This window comes from Megalobrama amblycephala, linkage group LG4 (assembly GCF_018812025.1).
Source record: "Megalobrama amblycephala isolate DHTTF-2021 linkage group LG4, ASM1881202v1, whole genome shotgun sequence".
In the NCBI taxonomy this organism is placed as follows: domain Eukaryota; kingdom Metazoa; phylum Chordata; class Actinopteri; order Cypriniformes; family Xenocyprididae; genus Megalobrama; species Megalobrama amblycephala.
This window is the reverse complement of record NC_063047.1, coordinates 21,142,821-21,161,367: the sequence shown is the minus strand read 5'-3', so window position 1 is coordinate 21,161,367 and position 18,547 is coordinate 21,142,821. Positions and strand designations below refer to the sequence as shown.

Sequence of the window (18,547 nt, the reverse complement as noted above, 5' to 3'; positions counted from 1 at the left end):
AAACAAACAAACAAACAAACACACACACACACACACACAAATATATAAATATATATATAATATATGTGTGTGAAAAAATGGGGGTGGGGGGGAATTTAAATTAGCTGGATGAAGTGAGAGAGAGAGGAATGGAGAAAGAGAGACAAAATGAAACAGACAGACAAAAACAGACAGAGGGAGAGGGAGTCAGTCTCTTGTGACCTACATGAAAGCAACGGGAGCGTAGCTGTGCCTCGCTACTCCTGGCTAAATGCACTCTCATATTAATATTTTAAAATGCCGTAATGTGACGGTGAAACCCTCAGAGGACAGATACATCAATTTACAGGGGCCTCGGCTTCAGGAAAGAGAAACAGGGATAATTTGCCATTAGGAGAAATTGTTCATTATGGGCAGCTTCTTAGGAACACATAAACCAAGTCCACTCTCTCACTTGAGCTGCAAATCCACACTTTTGTGTGAATTGAGACATTGCCACAGAGCTTTAATGCTCCTGGGTCATTAGTACAAAAAGGTTTGTTGTGCTGTTAAATCTGCTGCATGTTGCGGTGATCAATCAACATGAAAGGGGCTTCCCACTAAGACCGGATCACTGTAAATAAATCAATTAGGCCATGAGAGTCAAGCTTTTATCAGAATTGTTGTCGCACACACAACTGAGGGCTTGCGGATTCAGACAAGCAGTGTTCAGGTAAACATTCCTATTCAGAAAAGCATAATGCTGGGTTCATTGCTCAATATTTCAACCATCAAAATGACACCACCAGCATGCGTGAATAAAATGTGCTTTGCATACACTCGCCTATTAAGATCTTTATATACTGCGCCGATTGCAATTTTCTTGGCCGATTCCGATTTCCGATTTTTTGTTAGTGAGATCGGCCGATACCGATTTTTGCCGATTCCGATTTTCTTTCTAAGAACTATAATTGACAACATATACAAAAAAAAAAAAACCAAAACTTTTCTTCAATGCAAAGTTTTATTTTCATTAAAAAAAAAAAAAACAAGTAAAAGTCAGTAATAAAATATAAACAGCTCAAATAAATGCAACAGAATACAGAGAGCTTTTTTTGAAGAAACAAGAAGTTTTTTTGGGTTAACTGGGTTTCTATTCAGGTAAGAAATACTACAGAAATTAAAGTAATCAAATGTAAAATGACACATTCAGTGTTATTTTACATTGGTTACATTAATTTCTGTAGTCTTTATTGTAAATATTAATACAGATCAATTCTTAACAGTAAAGTTATAAAACGTATTCAGTCAAGAGCTGAAATTTATTTTCTTTGTCTTTTGTTCTTTGATTAACATAGACCGCAGCAGGAATATTGGACTGCTGTCCCTTTAAGAGTCTATTAACGGTGTTCAACGGACCCAATACTGTTACACAACATGAGTTGACTTTCTCAGCTATGTAACGATTCAAAACTGACTGTGTTTATCTGTATACTCACCAAGATTGCCTGTGCCGCTGGTTTTGACATACTTGGTTTTGACATACTTTTGTATGTATTTGACAGTTTAAGCGCATTATGCTACTCGTTTTGGAACTTGTGAGTCTGTTTAACTTCTATCTCTGTTTGAGACTGAGCGTGGCTTGTTCGCTTCACTAATATAGATCAGTGGTGCGCGCGCTTTCGGTGTGAGCGCGAAACCTGCTTGAATGACTAAAATTTATGCGCAGTAAGCACTATTTAACCGGAGCGAATGAGGCGAGAGAGAGAGGAGGCGCCCGCGCGGGTGTGTGTCATTTCACCGTGACAGAGAAGAGAGCGAGAACGCGCATTTGACGTTATTGCCTGTGCCGCTGGTAACAAAACGGATCGGCTTGGAATCGGTAAGAAGTGAGACTGATCGGCCGATCACCGATCCGGGAGGATCATGAGGAAAATCGGCCGATTCCGATTCCTGACCGATCAATCGGTGCATCTCTATTATATAGCCTACTATTCTACAATGTGTAGAATATGCAATAGTTAGTAGCCTACTGTAGTACAGTTGCAGGTAGTAATACAGCATCAAAGTTTTGGACACTCAAGTAGCTCAAGCACGCTTTTTTTAAGCAAAACTTTTCACGGTTTGTCGGGTTTCAATTACTTTTCCAAATTAAGTTTTTAAACAGTTTGTGGTTGTCAAACATTAGTGGGTCACGTCTATAGCTAATGTGATAAACGACATTCCGCTTGAGGGGATTTGATTTTATATATCCCCCAAAAATCACCTTGACACCAGTTGAAAAATAAAATTATAAAAACAAAAGGAAAGGGAAGTTAGATCTGAGAAAAGCTCTAGCCTCATTTGTTTGCAGATGCCATTTGCCTTGCTATATTATTTAATTGAAATCTTGTAAATATTTAAGTGTCCAAATACTTTTTCAGGTCACTGTATATAAAAAATATATATAAAAAATACATTGGAATCCGCATTTTTAAATTAACATTCCCAACCGTATTAAATTAACATTCAAAGCTAAACTAATGACTGTATTTCTTAAAACTTTCATTTGATTTTGGCACATTTGTACAGTAAATGCTTTTCTTTTGCTCAGATGTGTCTTACTCCAGCTAATATTGTATGTTTTCCCACAGCTAATAAGTTGCTCTTCGCGATTCTTTTTCCAAGTATTTATCCTCTTCTTCTGTTCTCATTTAACTGATTTGCATGTCATTGAGTTTATACACAATGGCCTAATGAGAGATTAATGAGTCACTCAGTAATTATCATCAATTTCATAATTACATGTAGTAGTGTGGCGTAATGGTCTGCCCAGTACAAGGAGGGATGAATGTCTATTCTGAATGTTTGTTGACACCACTGAAAAAAAAACACACAAAACAAACATTTCAATCTTTCCACTGTCATCACCGAGAGCAGGATGCTGGAGTCACAGTTGCTTTAGTTACAAAAATGGGTCCAAATAGCTGAGATGATTCATTGATTGACTGATGGACACTTGACTAACAAAGGAAAGAGAGATGTTTCTAAAGATAACGGGGAGAAAATAACAAAACTAATATTAATAAACAAGAAAAATACATATGATTAATACATTTATTTCAATTAAAATTCAATTAAAATATTAAGACATTAAGTGGAATATACAATTTTTATCAATAATTAAATAATACAGACTCCACAAATAAGAAATCGCAATGAACAAGGACACCAACGAAGCCCTTGAAACCTGCAGAACCGACTGGCAGCCTCGCCCGTGACCTCACGCTTTCCTCGAAACACAATTATGTAGCCAAAGGTAAACAACCACACTGATGACCTATGCTTCCTTTTTTTCTTTCGCTCAGTCACCAGATGGTTCCATTGAGGGAAAGAAATCACTTGCATGACTTGGCTGTCTGCTTGTTCTATTTGCTTACTACTCAGAGACAGGGTCGCAATGAAGTCTCTAATGGTTATAAAACACCTGCTCAGCCAATCAAACAAACAAAACGCAGGGGGGGAATGAAAGCAAAATACCTATGTGATCAGGTTAAAAGGGCTGCTGGCCACGAGGGCTGCAGATGAGACAGGAAGCACGGGCAGATGTTCCACGTATAGAGGTAAGAGTATTTGACCTTACCGCCACAAAGAGGTATACAATCAGATCTACAAGATAATGGATAATTGGATATTTGTTATAATAATGGGTATAATAAAAACCACTGTTGAGCAAAGAGGCTTGTTGGATGATGTGGCGTAGAATTTCAGCAGTGTGCAGAGATTAGGAAACATTAGGAGTCCAGACACAATGGGTTATTTATAGAGCCCCACGCTCATGGGGAACATACAGTTGGGCAAAGTGACTGTGAAACATTTATACAATATGGCAAATTTGGACTTACTTTTCATGTTTGTCATATCAGACCATAATGAACATTTAAATTGATACAATAATTAAATTGCAAATAAACCTCACAACCTGAAAGTTTTTTTTTGTTTTTTGTAAAAGCTTCTTTACAGTTCAGAGTTTTTCCTAAGCGTAAAATGTACATCTTTTCATCTGCTCAAGCCAGTTCAAAAAGAATGCAATAAATTCAATAACTCATGAAAGTAGCGAAAAAAAATTAATTAAATGAAAAGAAATGCATTTTGTTGCTGTTGAAATTTAGACCTTTCATGCAGTACATTTTTATTAAATTCAAATTTAAATAACTTTCATCTTGCTCATCATAACAGAAAATGCTGTAGCTCACAGCAATGTTAATCCGAGGTTATTCTGTTTTCCTGTCATTTAAAACATTTATACCGTATAAAATTCATTTTTCAGCTGATGATTTTAAGGAAATAATTTTGTAAAACTCTTTGTCACTGTCAAAGTCAAAATTTATGAAATGTTACAATAAAGCTGAAACAATAAAACTTTGTTACATTGTATTTTTTGAACACGGCAAGAGCGTTCAATTTCAACCTTCTGTTTCTGAGCCTGAAATAAAACAGGAAACTGTAAGCCAGCCATCTCCTGTGATTAAAACTCCGTGAGATGGCTATGAATACATTAACAGTGAGACATTTGCATGCAAGAGATGTTTTTCTTTTTTGAAACTGCCATTCCTCTTCTCTTCAACATCTCAATCACGTCCCAGTTCCCGCCCCTTTGTATTAGCAGACAGAAAGTGATGGACATCCTTTCACTGCCTGCGTGACCTCTGGTAATCCTGTTTCACAGACCGGCTCCCCGCTGAAGAAAACACAATGGCGGGTGCTGTACCTCCTCCCAGTCGATATTCTGACAGACTTGATCAAGCAAATTAGTATGCTTTGGTAAGGGCATGACCAAAGACCTTTTCAACACCCCTGTGAATCAATACAAAGACCAATGGATGGCGTGTGTGGTTTTCTTTTTCTTCTTCCCTTTTTTTCTCGCTTGCACCTTGCGTTTGTAAGACTCCCACCTTGCTTTCACCTTCCTGAAGCTCTGGCATGAAGTTCAAATTGAAACTGTGGGGGAAAAACAGTTGCAAGTAAAAAAACAAAAAAAAAGGTCTTCTGTGTCTTAGATGTTAAGGGAGTGAGAGGTTTGTTAATGGATACACGTGGCAGAACCAAACTGAGGGATCAGGCAATGTGAGACTGACCGTTCAGGATTATTTCCCCCCCCCCTATAACCACTGGAAATTACACATAATTTGTGTATGTGTGTATTTGTAACTGTCATTCAAATGTAAAGAAGACATTTTTTATTTTGTTTTAGAACTGTAGAATTGTGCCAAATAAACAGAAATGAAAGCATGGCTCTTTTATTTATTTACTTATTTTTATTAGAAGTTCCACTAACACAATCCGTTACCAGCAAAGATAACAAGCCCACATAAAACCAGATATCAGTGGCACTCAGTCCAATAGAGATGACTGGCACATCCAAAACAAAGCTCAGTGAAAATGCCGAACAGGTTCACCCGAAACAAGCGCACATCCGATGCATTTACATTTTTTATGGACAGAATAACCCTCCAAAATCATAGCTGTCCATTTCCAGCGTTAATTGTGTGTGTGCTTATGCCTTTTTCTCCTCTCCCATCTATTGTGCCATGGTCATGCCAAGCTGATCCCCTCCCAAGTCTAGGTAGCATTAATTACATCACGCAAATGTAACTGACACAACCTTTTCAACATTACTACACAGCTATAATTGTATATTTTTAAGTGTGTTGCATGCATAATTTTACTCTGTGAAGTAAATAGCACTCTATCAATTATGCCACAGCTGTTGCGGCAGGGAAAACGTTTCAAGACTAATTAACCCACATTTTCAAAATGCCCCCATCACATCAACAACAGCAAAGTTTCAACTGCAGATCTTAAGAATGTTTTATTTTATTTTTATCTTTTACATACATATATATATATATATATATATATATATATATATATATATATATATATATATATATATATATATATAAAATGTGTGTGTGTGTGGACAGAACATATGTGGAAAAACAACAACAAATGAACACTGATTGCTCGTTTCAGAAGCACAATAACATGGGAGGACACACTTGTTTTATGACATGTCGCACCTCCCATTCTGTCATCTACTATTTCAAAGCAGGGAAAAAAATCTTCCAATATTCAATAATCAGGGCAAGGCCATTGGGGATGTCTGCTGGTGTCTGGTCTAGCATATGTCAGACACCACAGGACCAGTCATGGGTTCACCAGCCTCTGCTGACACTAAATGGAGTCTGAGGGTGGGCGAGTCTTGACTGCGCTGTTCCAGATGACACCACACTCTGCAATCTAAGTTAATCAGTCTGGTTGAATACACTTAGAACCCTTTCAGTTCCAGAAGCTATGATGCATAATACAAAAAGAATTTTCACTTGACATTTCCTCAGGCATGCAATACAGCGGCAAGGGCTGTGAATTGCTCAGTTCCTTCATGTATTGTACGATAAGGTTAATCCTTGAAAAGTATTACACCTTTAAGAGTATTTGGTTGAGTGATAGCAATAATAAAAATACATGTGTATTTTTTGTTTTGATTGGCTTTTAATTCCTGCAATCCCTTGTTTCCAACATGAGATTACCTCCTTCTACCTCTGGTGCTGCAAAATATTTAGAAAAATAACAACAGCATGCCAAGGTATTATGGTATTAGGGCATCCATCATAGATTAGAGGGGAAAAAACAACAAACTCTTTCCCTTTAAAGGGCCAGGACTTCTTTTAGTTTTATTTATTTCAAACATTTACATTGATATTAAAATAAAATGTTTACTTAAATAATATATAACACCTTAAAGTAAGATGTTTCTAATTATAAACTTAAAAGTATAGAGATGATAATTTTTGCAATACCCTGTATTTACAATGGTGCTCGAGGTTTTCTAAAGGGCACCTTTAAACAGAAATCCTCCCAGTCCAACCAGCACTTTGTCACAACAGATAAACGGCACTCTCCTCTCAAGGATGACTGCGTGAAGGGGACCCAAAGATCCCCCTATGAACTGCTCACTGGCTTAATAAAGAATCAATAGCACTCTAGAGCAATGATGGAGTCTGCCTCCTTCAAATCCCCCTCCGGCCTTGCTGCAGCCATACAGGAGAGAGTGCTAGCATAAAAGGTGCCTTGGTATCATTTCTGTTGACCTGCGATAGCAAAGTGTTGCATGCATCTTGAGCAAATGGCTTAATGACTGAATGTCTAGTCCACATGGTAGCTGGTCCACGTTAGGTACAGTGAGAAAATGTCGTTTGAGAAATATTTGTAAAGAGCAGAACTAAAACAGAGGAGTTGGTTTGTTGTCAAGAGTGCTTTGAATGGCTGTTTCCATTTTAGACAAATACAAACTACACTGGGTTAAAAACAACTCAAGATGGGTTGAAAATTGACAAACCCGGCGACTGGGTTGTTTTAACTCAGCGGTTGGGTTAAATGTTTGCCCAGTGTGCTGGGTAGTTTTATTTAACCCAACTATTGTTTAAAAATTACTATATGTCTGACTTAAAATGAACCCAAAATAGGTTGGAAAGGACACATAATTACTAGAGGCAACAATAATAATCAAAAGGTGAACATTTATTAATAAGCAATTTAATTGTTAATTATTATTCATTAAACTTATTTAAAAAATGCTCATTTATTAAACATATTAATAAAAGTTAATTTCCAACATACTTTGGGTTCATTTTAAGTAAGCAATACAGTAATTTTTAAACAATAGTTGAGTTAAATAAAACTACCCAGCAGGTTGGGCAAACATTTAACCCAACTGCTGGGTTAAAACAACAAAATTGATGGGTTTGTCCATTTTCAACCCAACTTGGGTTGTTTTTAAGCCAGCATTTGACCATGTGGACTCTCTTAAAACACACTTTCACCAGTTTATTTAATTTATCTAATAAAAATGTCTAGTATATACAATATCAATATATAATTTCATAATAGTTTAATATTGAAAGTCTGAACCTGGACAACAACAAAATTTATACAAGGGATTTTAACATTTTAAAGTAGCAAAAACAAATAACGAAGAAATCATAAAACGGTTTTAACAATCCCAATATATATGTATGGTTATATAAAGATCATAAAACAGTCTAGTCTAATAATAATAATAATAATAATAATAATAATAAACGACAGGGACAAGTTTCCATTAAAACAATATATAAAACAAATACTGTAAATACTGTGATATGGCACCTTTGATAATAATGGTAACACTTTACAATAAGGTTCATTAGTTAAACATTAGTTAATGTATTAACTAACATAAACTAACCATGAGCAATACATTTATTACTGTATTTACTAATCTTCGTTAACGTTAGTTAATGAAAATACAGTTGTTCATTGTTTGTTCATGTTAGTTCACAGTGCATTAACTAATGTTAACAAGATTTTAATAATGCATTAGTAAATGTTGAAATTAACATTAACAAAGATTAATAAATGCTGTATAGGTGCAGTATGTAGTTAACTAATGTCAACTAATGAACTTTATTGTAAAGTGTTACCATAATAATAATAATAATAATAATAATAATAATAATAATAATAACCCCTGGAACATAAGTGTCCAAAAAAAAAAAAAAAAAAAAATCAGACTGGCAATGTATACTTATTTTGGTGTGTAAACTCAATCAGTGTTACCACAAAAATCTGTATTTGCTATATATTTGCTAAATTAAATCACATGCTTCTGCAAACAGAATGAAACGGGAACAGATGCTAAACGGTATCCGTTTAGCAACATGACTGTCCTGCACGAGTGAATCTCAGAACAAGGGCTCCAAATCATACCTTTGTTACGGCCCTCTCTCTGTATGAATAACGTTAAAGGCAGCAGTCTGTTGAAGAGAGGCACTGGAGTTTTATGTGAGCCTGTGGCAGGGGTCAAGCGTCTATTGTTTACAGAAAGAGGAGCAGCATTCACTTGCGACCAGCAGGCTGAATAGCATTTGCTGTTAGAGGAGGGACCCTGCATAAAATATACTCCAGCACACACGGCTGCAGACAAAAGCAGAGCAGCCAATTTAGAGTCATTGAGAGATCCGATAATAAAGTAGGTCAGATTATATTAATAAAGTCTGTGTGCGTGCATTTTTATATGAAGAATCATAATGATGTTACAGGCTCGTTATGTCTATTGAGAGATTGTGATGTTAAATACAGTAAGTGTGAACTGCATGAAACAGTCACACTGTTAAATTAATGATGGAGGAACATTTCAATGTGCAGTTACCTTATTATATTAAAAATCTTGCTGATACTGAAAAATTAATCTCAGGAACAATTTACCACTATATCACACTTTTATTTGTTTATACGGTTGGTTCAACATTCAGCTTTGCTTGCTTTGTGACTTTCATTATATGTGGGTCTTTAACCAACAAAGTTGTCATTTGTAGAGTGTTTACTGTGAGACAGTGATTACGGACTTTGATTTCTTTTGAAGGTTAAATGTTAACAAGAAAGGAGGAAAATTGTTTTGCATTGGATAGAGGACTAAATTGGACCAAAGGTCAGAGTTAAAGTGATGGCAAAAGAGATCAAATCAATTCTACTCAGTAGCACTATTACTGAACACGAGTGAGCCACAGATCAGCTGTTGTAGACATCACATTATTCTGATTTTAAATTCTGATTGGATGAGCCGCATCAAAATAATAATACTAAAAATAATAATTTGTTACATTTATATAGCGCTTTTCAAAGCGCTTTACATATGCAAGGGGGAATCTCCTCAACCACCACCTATGTGCAGCATCCAGCTGGATGATGCGACGGCAGCCATATTGCACCAGAACACCCACCACACACCAGCTTATTGGTGGAGAGGAGACAGAGTGATGAAGCCAATCAGTATATGTGGATGATTAGGAGGCCATGATGGAGAGAGGCCAATGGGCAAATTAGGCCAGGATACCGGGGTTACACCCCTAGCCATTGTAAAATGATTATAAACACACACCTGTGATGGAACATTCTATAATAAGTTACTTTGTTGCCAGGCAACTGAAAAAAGTTCTGTGTTAGGCCCCGTTTACACTAGTGCGTTTTCGTTTTAAAACGTATAACGTTTGCTGTAGTTTACACTACTCCGGCGTTTTTAACCCTTGATAACGGAGAGTTTTGAAAACTCTGCTGAGCCCGTTTTACTTTGAAAACATGGGGGTTGCGTTTCAGTGTAAACAGACCAAAACGGAGACTTTTGAAAATGATGGCGTGGCTGCTTCGCTCTGCGTATCCTTGACGACCGTATAAACAATAACATGGAGAATGAACTGCAATCTTTGCTGACTTTGTTGTCATTTTTAGCAGCCATTAAACTCTGGATTTTTTTAATACTGCAGCTACCTACATGCGCAAGAGGCAACTGTTTATGCGCATGTCCAGTGTGCATGAACGGTCACGTGACATGCGTTTTCGGTCGTGTAATGTAGATGGAGATCGTTTCTGAAATGCTGTGGAAACGCTGTTTTAAAACAAAAACGCACTAGTGTAAACGGGGCCTTAGTATAATGAATTACATTCTGATAAATATCAATAATAAATGGTTAAAATAAATAAATAAATGTAATATTTATTCATATTTTTTAATAGATTTATATAATAAATGTAATATTTATTTATTTATAAATTTTAATACATTTATATAATATTATAATGTATTGTATATATTCTTAAAAATATTTTTTATGCAATTTTATACGTTTTCATTAAATGCTTGTTTCTTTTATTATCATTTTATAAAAGCAATACTCCACTCCACGAGTCCACGTTTTACAGTGATTTTAACGGTTACCGTAGGCATAAAGGCCTCTTGCATTGTACTTTTTCATGGAGTTGTGTTACAGCGACTTGAAACCGTCCATACAGACTTGTTGCCAAACACAGATGCCTTCAGGTACAGTATTAGGGCCTGATGGAAAATAGCAGAGTGATCAATATAGGTTTCAGTTTGCTTGCCTCTCTTTATCTTAGTTTTTGGTCAGTCAAAACAGATCAATGCAATACGGCTGCTTTTCAGTATTTAGACACACTTTGCTTTACAAATGACTCTGTCTGCAGTGACAACAGATGCATGAGAATTGATGAAATTCGTACATCTCTTCTGCTCAAAATAAACCTGCTGTGTAGCCTTTTGCCCTTCAAAAAAAAAAGAAAAAAGAAACAAACAAACAAAAAAAAAGAAACAAAATAACATCATATTGTCCAATCAATTGTCCAAAAAGAAACATACAAAATAACATCATATTGTCCAATCTACCAACTTTCCCCTCCCTCTCTGGTGTCCTGTCCTATCCGGTAGTTTTTGGCTTCTATTTGCTTAAAGCTCTGTGAAAAAAAAGAAGAAGAAGAAGAAGAAGAAGAAGAAGAAGAAGAAAAAAAAAAAAACAGCCTCAGCGAGCCCCGGTCCACTTTTCGGTGCTGCTGGGGATTGGCAGTGAATACGGCGACCCAGCAGGACTTGCTGGCACCTGGTCGGGCGGCCTGTGCAAAGCCCCTAAGCCATCTGGGGGTAATTACCGCTAGGTATTCTTTAAAGGACCAGATGGGACCACGACACTGAGGAGGGGAGCGAGGGGGCCCAGGGGGTCCTTACCCCTCCCTGTCATTTACAACATAATTCCATTCAGTGATACACTTAATCCTCCCACCAGTTAGAGGCTCTTTCAGACCGCTGTGGTCGCTGCTCCTTTTATGTAAATCCGCCCTCTCCTTAAAAGAAAAAAAGAGAAAGAAATACAGCGACGTCTCTCCAGAGACAGGGAGAAATTATTCATCCTCAAATGCTTTCCGCCACCGCAAGTACTGTAACATATTTCCCCTTTAGTGTCTTTCTATCTTCTCCCCCTTGAAAGCAGAAGTGTTATTTGTTTAGAGACAGACGAGTGGAGTGAGAGAAAGACAGGAAAGGAGAGGAGGAGGAGGAGGAGGAGGAGGAGGAGAGAGAGAGACTAAGCTAAGCTTGTTCTGAGCAAGGTCAGTGTCAGAGGCCGAGGTGGCACCAGCTGAGGTCGATTCAGCCACCTGTTAGATGGATGCACACTTCTCTTTCTTTCTTCCCCTCTGAACGCTACTCTGCTCTGCCAGCCCCTCAAATTAAATTAACCAGTAAAATGTTAATCTCACGGGAATACACAATCAGATTCCCTCAATTCTAATGAGGTTATTCCCAAGGAAGGGAGGGAGGGATGGACAGAAATGAAAATATGTTCTTTTAAAAAGTACAAAGTGGTGCCATCTTGTTTTGTCTGCCTCTGTTTACTGAGCCTGAAAATTCTATTGGAAAATGTAATAGTCTAAATCACTGATTCCCAACCAGGGGAACACGGACCTGAGGGGGCACCTAAGCAGGTTCTGCGGGTAATTTGTTTTGATAATGACAATTTGTTTATATATATTAACATAACTAATTATAAATAATAGCTGTTTTTTCCAATAATACAATCATTTTTAATGAATGAAAATAACATAACGCATGCAGTTTGTACAAAAAGACTATCCTCTGGTGGTTTTCTCATATTTGCAAAATAACTTTCATACCAGTTATCGGACAAAAATCAATGCCAGTAGACCTTAGTCAGAGCAGACATATTTAATTTTTGATGACTAGAAGTACAGTGTGCTCAGTGGATTGATATTTAACAACATGCCAGTTGTTCAGCTGAAGAACAGCTTTCAAAAAAAAAAAAAAAAAAAAAAAAAAAAAAACTCACTAAACACTAACTCCATGAAACAGTTTTGATTTGTGAGTTGTGAAAAATTGATTTAGGACCTTTATAAAATTCAATATGGCATCTACTCCGTTAAAAACTATCAACGGATCAACTATCTACCAGTTATGAACCTGTTTTCACAGTACTGGTCAAATAGTATTTTGACCTATAGCAAAAAGGAATGTGTTTTTGGTTTGGTGTCAACTTATACTTTTATGTTTGTTTGTTTTTTTTTCCATAAAAACAGAAATAATGTTCAGAATTTTTAAATGATATTTGTACTGTTAAGATTAAGGTTAAATCTCTTTCTCTATATCCATAATCTCGGCTCAAAATCAGTCACTCTTTATTGCAGCATCTTTTAAATTAATGTACGTTGTACAAATGCTCCCTGCTAAAATCTTTCCATTTGTAACAAATAAATGTTTAATAATTTGTAATGTGATTTATTACTATGCATTAACTCTTATTAGAGAGGAGAGTCAGTGAGGCAGACGAGTGAAACAAAGAGTGATGGGGAGACTTGCGGCAGCCACTGTGAAGCCCTGCAGTTGGCTAGCTCGTGCTCTCCACACATCCTAATTCAATTAGATCCTAACCTTTCCTTTATAATTTAGTGCCCTCTCCCTGTCTGTGCCATTCATCTTTCCATGATAAATATTTCATTGTTTTCCAAGCTCCCCCCTAAAATGCAGGCCATAAATGAATATCCACTAAAGCTCTTCCCTCTCTCTCTGTGCTAACATAATGCTCGGCACAAACCTGAGTGCCTTAGAAAAGACATTTATATGAAAATCAGCAGAGGATGATGAAAGGTAGAAACACAACAATATGACTTCTAAATTATCTTTTGTTAACAGAAAATTGTTGCATTACGCAAATTTATGGAAATACTGCCGATGCAACGGTCTGGACCGAACTTGCATATGCTGCAAATATTAGCCGCAAAATTACGACCAGAGAAGGGTGCCCATGTGACATCAACGTGTCAGAGAACATGTGCTAAACCGCAGAGAAAACGGTTTAGTAAAACAACGGTAGCAGGTAAAATTGTTTCCCTAATGCTTAATGCATATTTAAAAACTGCAAAAACACAATCTTGTCATTCACTGATTATTCAGTATACTGTGTAAAAAGGTTTTATGGAAATAACAGCAGTAACAAAAAGTTTTGAAAGTCCATCTAAAACCAAATCCCTTTCAAGCACATCTCTGCGTGAGCTCCGCGCTCGGTCTTTTTGAAAAATCTGAACATCCAGCAGAGACTGACAACAAGATAAAGCTCTCAGGGTAAGAGCCAGCAGGCCAGATGGCAACAGTTTGAACTCATGGGTCGCTAACAAGCTAGATGGCATGTCACCGCATACTCGCCTGACATGTAGGAGGACAATGAGAGAGAGCAAAGGCCAGCTAGGGGCCTGAGGTGGTCTGGGATAAGGCACAAGTCATCGCATAGACTCTGGTGGTATATAGACCAGATTGGGAGGTGGAGATTGACATCACTAACATTCTGGGAGGAAACGATAGGGGTGGTCGTGACGGGGGGGGATGTATGTCTTTGATTACAACCCCCCACAACTGTTCCCCAGTGCTACGGCTCCTTAGTCCCATCCTTTCAAGTGCTGCAGAATTATGGGGCTCTTGCAAACAGACTGTAGGTAAATAAATGATGAAGAGAAGCAGGGGATACACAGAACAGTACTCTAGTTCAGGCAACGCTGGGATAACGCACTCTTCCAAGTGAAATATTTATACTTCCTGTCGATGTGACACCAGCTCTTGCAAATTTTTCACAATGGGCCAACTTGGTAATAAGATATAAAACTAAATTTTGCTGAATGGTGAGAACTGGAAATAGCGGTCTGTTTCATAACATTAAAGGTTTGACTCGAGACACGCAACTGTGAACTGTCGTTTAATTTGCTGCTGCTTGCCCACAGATGTATGTGTCTGATGATATTTGATTCAATTCCACTATGAATTTGCATCAATTTCGTTGCATCAAGTTAGCTAGTATAGAAAACAAGCACCTGAAAGGCTTAAAAAGATACTCTAGCCAAAATTGAAAATTCCCTCTGTAATGAAGTTAAAGGCTCGGGGATGAAGGAGGCGGGACCCGTCGAACATGACGTTAATCACAAAATAAACAAAGTAAACAACAAAGTAAGCACAAAGCGAACAACAGTAATCTTAGATGATGAACATAAAACGTATTTAAAAAAAATTACTAACTACAAACCATCACTACTGGTCAATGGTCATATGATGATTCATGAGTTAATGCTTGAAGCAATGGGTTATAGTCAAAAAAGTAAAATATTTCTATTTCTATTTTTTCACTTCAGAAGACATTGATTCATCAACTGGAACTGTATGGATTACAGTTGTGTTCGTTTTGGGTGTTTTTTGAAATGGCAACATTGAAAGTCTGTTATAATCGCATTATATGGATTCAGACATTTTTCTAAAAATCTTTGTGTTCATCTAAAGAAAGCAAGTCATATGCATCTGGGACAACATGAGGGTGAGTAAACAAATTTTCATTTTTGGGTGGAGTATCCCTTTAAAGAAACACCAAAAAAAAAACTTTTTTTTTTTTTTTTTTTTTTTTTCAAAAATTTTTTTTTACATTGACCTTATATATTTATTTTTTGACTGCACAATTTTGGTTATACTCTCTTAACTGAAAATAGGTTTAATGACAAAACACACACATATTCATACAAAAGAAATAGTCTAAAATGTAAAAACAGAAGAAGAAAAAAATAGAGCACTATAAAACCATTAACTACAAAAGAAAGTGTCAATATTATTAGTCTACTGTTTATTGGTCCTGGTCTGTAATCCTGAATCATTGAACAATGTCAAGATAAATTCCTCTTTTCCCTGGAGTTTAAATGCTGGTTGTGTTGTCACCTCTCTCCTCACAGGGCATGCAGATGCCAGATGCAATGAATAGAAGCTCACAATGACAAACAAGCAAACAGACAGAAGAGGCAGTGAATTATCACAGTGCGCCGCCCCACTAATTAAAATTTTCCCTTGTAACTTATGTCAGCAGTGTGGGAGGGGGGCTGATGATCTTCCCTTTCCTTTTCATCCCGAGACGTGTGTGCACACCAGGTAAATTACGGGGACGGACTGAACGGGCAGCTCTTACGAGCCCAAATTGAATACACCCGCTCGCCCTGCAGCCCCATGTGCGAGCACGCTAGGGAATGAAATATTGGGAGCGTTCCACTCCCCATTGAGAAGCCCTGATTGATCAACACCAAAGGAGGATTTGTCAAAACAACAAGGGCTGAGCCCAGTGGGACGTCAATATGTTTCATTTAGTCACCCGCTAAGACACAGGGCTTAGCTAGCAGGGACTGTCACAGGAAATCAGGGGATGTTGCTAAGTGGGTGCTAAGCTAGGGGGTGTACATTAGCAAACAGAGCAGCACTTTGAATGTAGATACAGACTAGCAGTGGGTTAGGGTGTGGAAGTGGGTGGGAGATAAAGAGAGAGAGAGAGAGAGTAGGTGGAGAGGAGTAATGGGGGGGCGTTGACCTCTGCTCCAGCGGCTAAATCAGCAGGCTCAGCTGGGGAGGCTTTTAGCTACTTGCAGGACAGATGCACTGCCCTAAGCCATAATCTGTGTCCCGCTTCAAATGACAAATGGCACGCTGCAGCGCAGGAATATTGCATTATATAGTAAGTACCTCCCAGTCAGTAAGTTATAGGGCTGCACCTCGGCTACATACACTGCTGCAAATGTCCGCCTGAGGCCTACAGCACTCTACCACTCTGCCAGCCTGGACTTTGTTTTACAACGCTCAATTAGATATGGGGCATAACCCCTGACTTAATTTAAGGTACTTAGTGGCTTGTTGTCTGTTTTATCTTCATACATTCTGTCTTTGTACACATATTGGAATGGATGTGGTGTTTAGTGGCATAATTTACACTGACAAGAATTTGCATTAAAATATGTGGCAGGTGTTGTGGCGACTTTAAAACCATAGCTTGCCATGCTAATCATAAATTGAAACAGTTGAGCTACAGTTAAAGTTACTGTTATAAACTGCAATACAAGTCACTAACAAAAAGCGGATGTACATTAAAGTTACTTAAGGGGGAAATAAAAAAACAATTAATACTTTATTCAGCAAGGAAGCGTTTAATTGATCAAAAGTGAGAGTAAAAGACATTTATAATGTTATTGCTATTTCGAATTGATGCTGTTATTTTGAACTTTTTATTTATCAAAGAATCCTAAAAAATTTATCATGGTTTCCACAAGAATAAAAATGAGCACTGCTCCAAATGTTTTCAACATTGATAATAATAAGAAATGTTTCTTGAGCACCAAATCAGCACATCAGAATGATTTCTGAAGGATCATGTGACACTAAAGACCGGAGTAATGATGCTGAAAATTCAGCTTTGCCATTATAGCAATAAATTACATTTTAAAATATATATAAATTAAATTATAAAATTACTGTACTTTGATCAAATAAATGTTTACATTTTAAAAATAATAATAATAAAATCTTACAGACCCCAAACGTTTGAATGGTAGTGTATGTAGTATGTACAGTATGTATATGAAAATATTGCTCCCTTAAAGGCAGAGGTGGAAGGGTAAGAAGCAACCACCAAGCAAATTTCTGCCTGCCATATTTGATTTACCATATGAACAGCATAGGCAGCAGCAGCAGCAGTGAGAGGAAATGAGAAACAGATAAAGAATAAAATAATACAGCAGGTTTGTGCTGTATGTACTCCAGATGAGGTGGCCAGACAATGTGGAAGGTGGATATTCATTAAGGAATGTTTTATTTATTATTATTTTTAATACCAAGTGATGTACAGTAAGCTGATTAACATCTGCTGACCCATATTCAAGGACTGAGATCAAAACCCACCTGAAAAGTGATTTCCAGGCCAAACCATTTACCCCCATTCACAGACATTTAGATTCATATTCATAGACATTTGTGCAATATAATCATAAAATTAAAATTAATACTAAAAATGTCAAAATCAAGCATACATTTTTATTTATTTATTTTGTTTTTTACTTCTGTAATGGGATGAGTTTAAAATTCACCAACATCCATGAGAAAGAGATAATGTGATAGGTTAGGAAAAAGATATATAGAAATAATAGCGATAATAATACAAGGAATATAAATGATATAGGAAATAAAATAGGAATAATAATAAATGTTTTTAAGACGAGCTCTATGATGGCATCTCAATACAGTAAGAGTAACCAAAAAATCTTTTGGCCATTAGGCCTGGTTAAAACAAGACAGTGTAGGGCCAAGGGAAAAGTAAAGGGCAGATTGTGTGTTAAGACCTTTACAACCTCCTGTAGTGAATTTCCCCGAAGGGCCATGAGTGGCTCTTTCAATAACTACTGGACCTTCACCTAGTGCATGAACATTGTCTCAGGACACTTATGATGTTTGTCTTTTGAATGAATGAACGAATGAACGAACGCTTAAAATAAGTGGTACTGTATTCTTAAATCATTCAAAATTAAACAACAAAAGCGATTGTCTTTTTTAGATGACAATAGTATTGACTGTGTAGCTTTAGCATTCTATCACTAATATGAAAAGAATGAAAAGCAGCAAATCTACTTAGCTTTGTTCACAGCTGCACTGACATATCTTACACAATTTGTCCACTCGCCTTAAGTAAGCATGATATCTGCACTCAAATTTAAAAGCTATAGCTACATTTATTTTCTTAGACAGGTTGTTAGCTCAACATACATAATGCTAACATTTGTTTAGCTTAAAAGCAAATCCCTTTGACTAAGCACACAGGGCCTCACAGCTTGACAGGCAAGTCTAATGACTGTGATGATTAATTGAAGC

General features: G+C 37.0%; 1 long non-coding RNA gene across 2 annotated transcripts in view; it reads right to left on the bottom strand.

Moving 5' to 3' along the window:
• Window positions 1-18,547, bottom strand: part of LOC125267011 — a 54,858-nt gene that overhangs the window by 200 nt on the left and 36,111 nt on the right. The window contains exon 4 of one of the 2 annotated variants that reach the window (XR_007184598.1): window positions 2,743-4,938. The exons of the other annotated variant lie outside the window; for it this stretch is intronic. This is a non-coding gene — a long non-coding RNA (uncharacterized LOC125267011). The remainder of the gene's footprint in view (window positions 1-2,742; window positions 4,939-18,547) is intronic. 2 annotated transcript variants of the gene reach the window in all.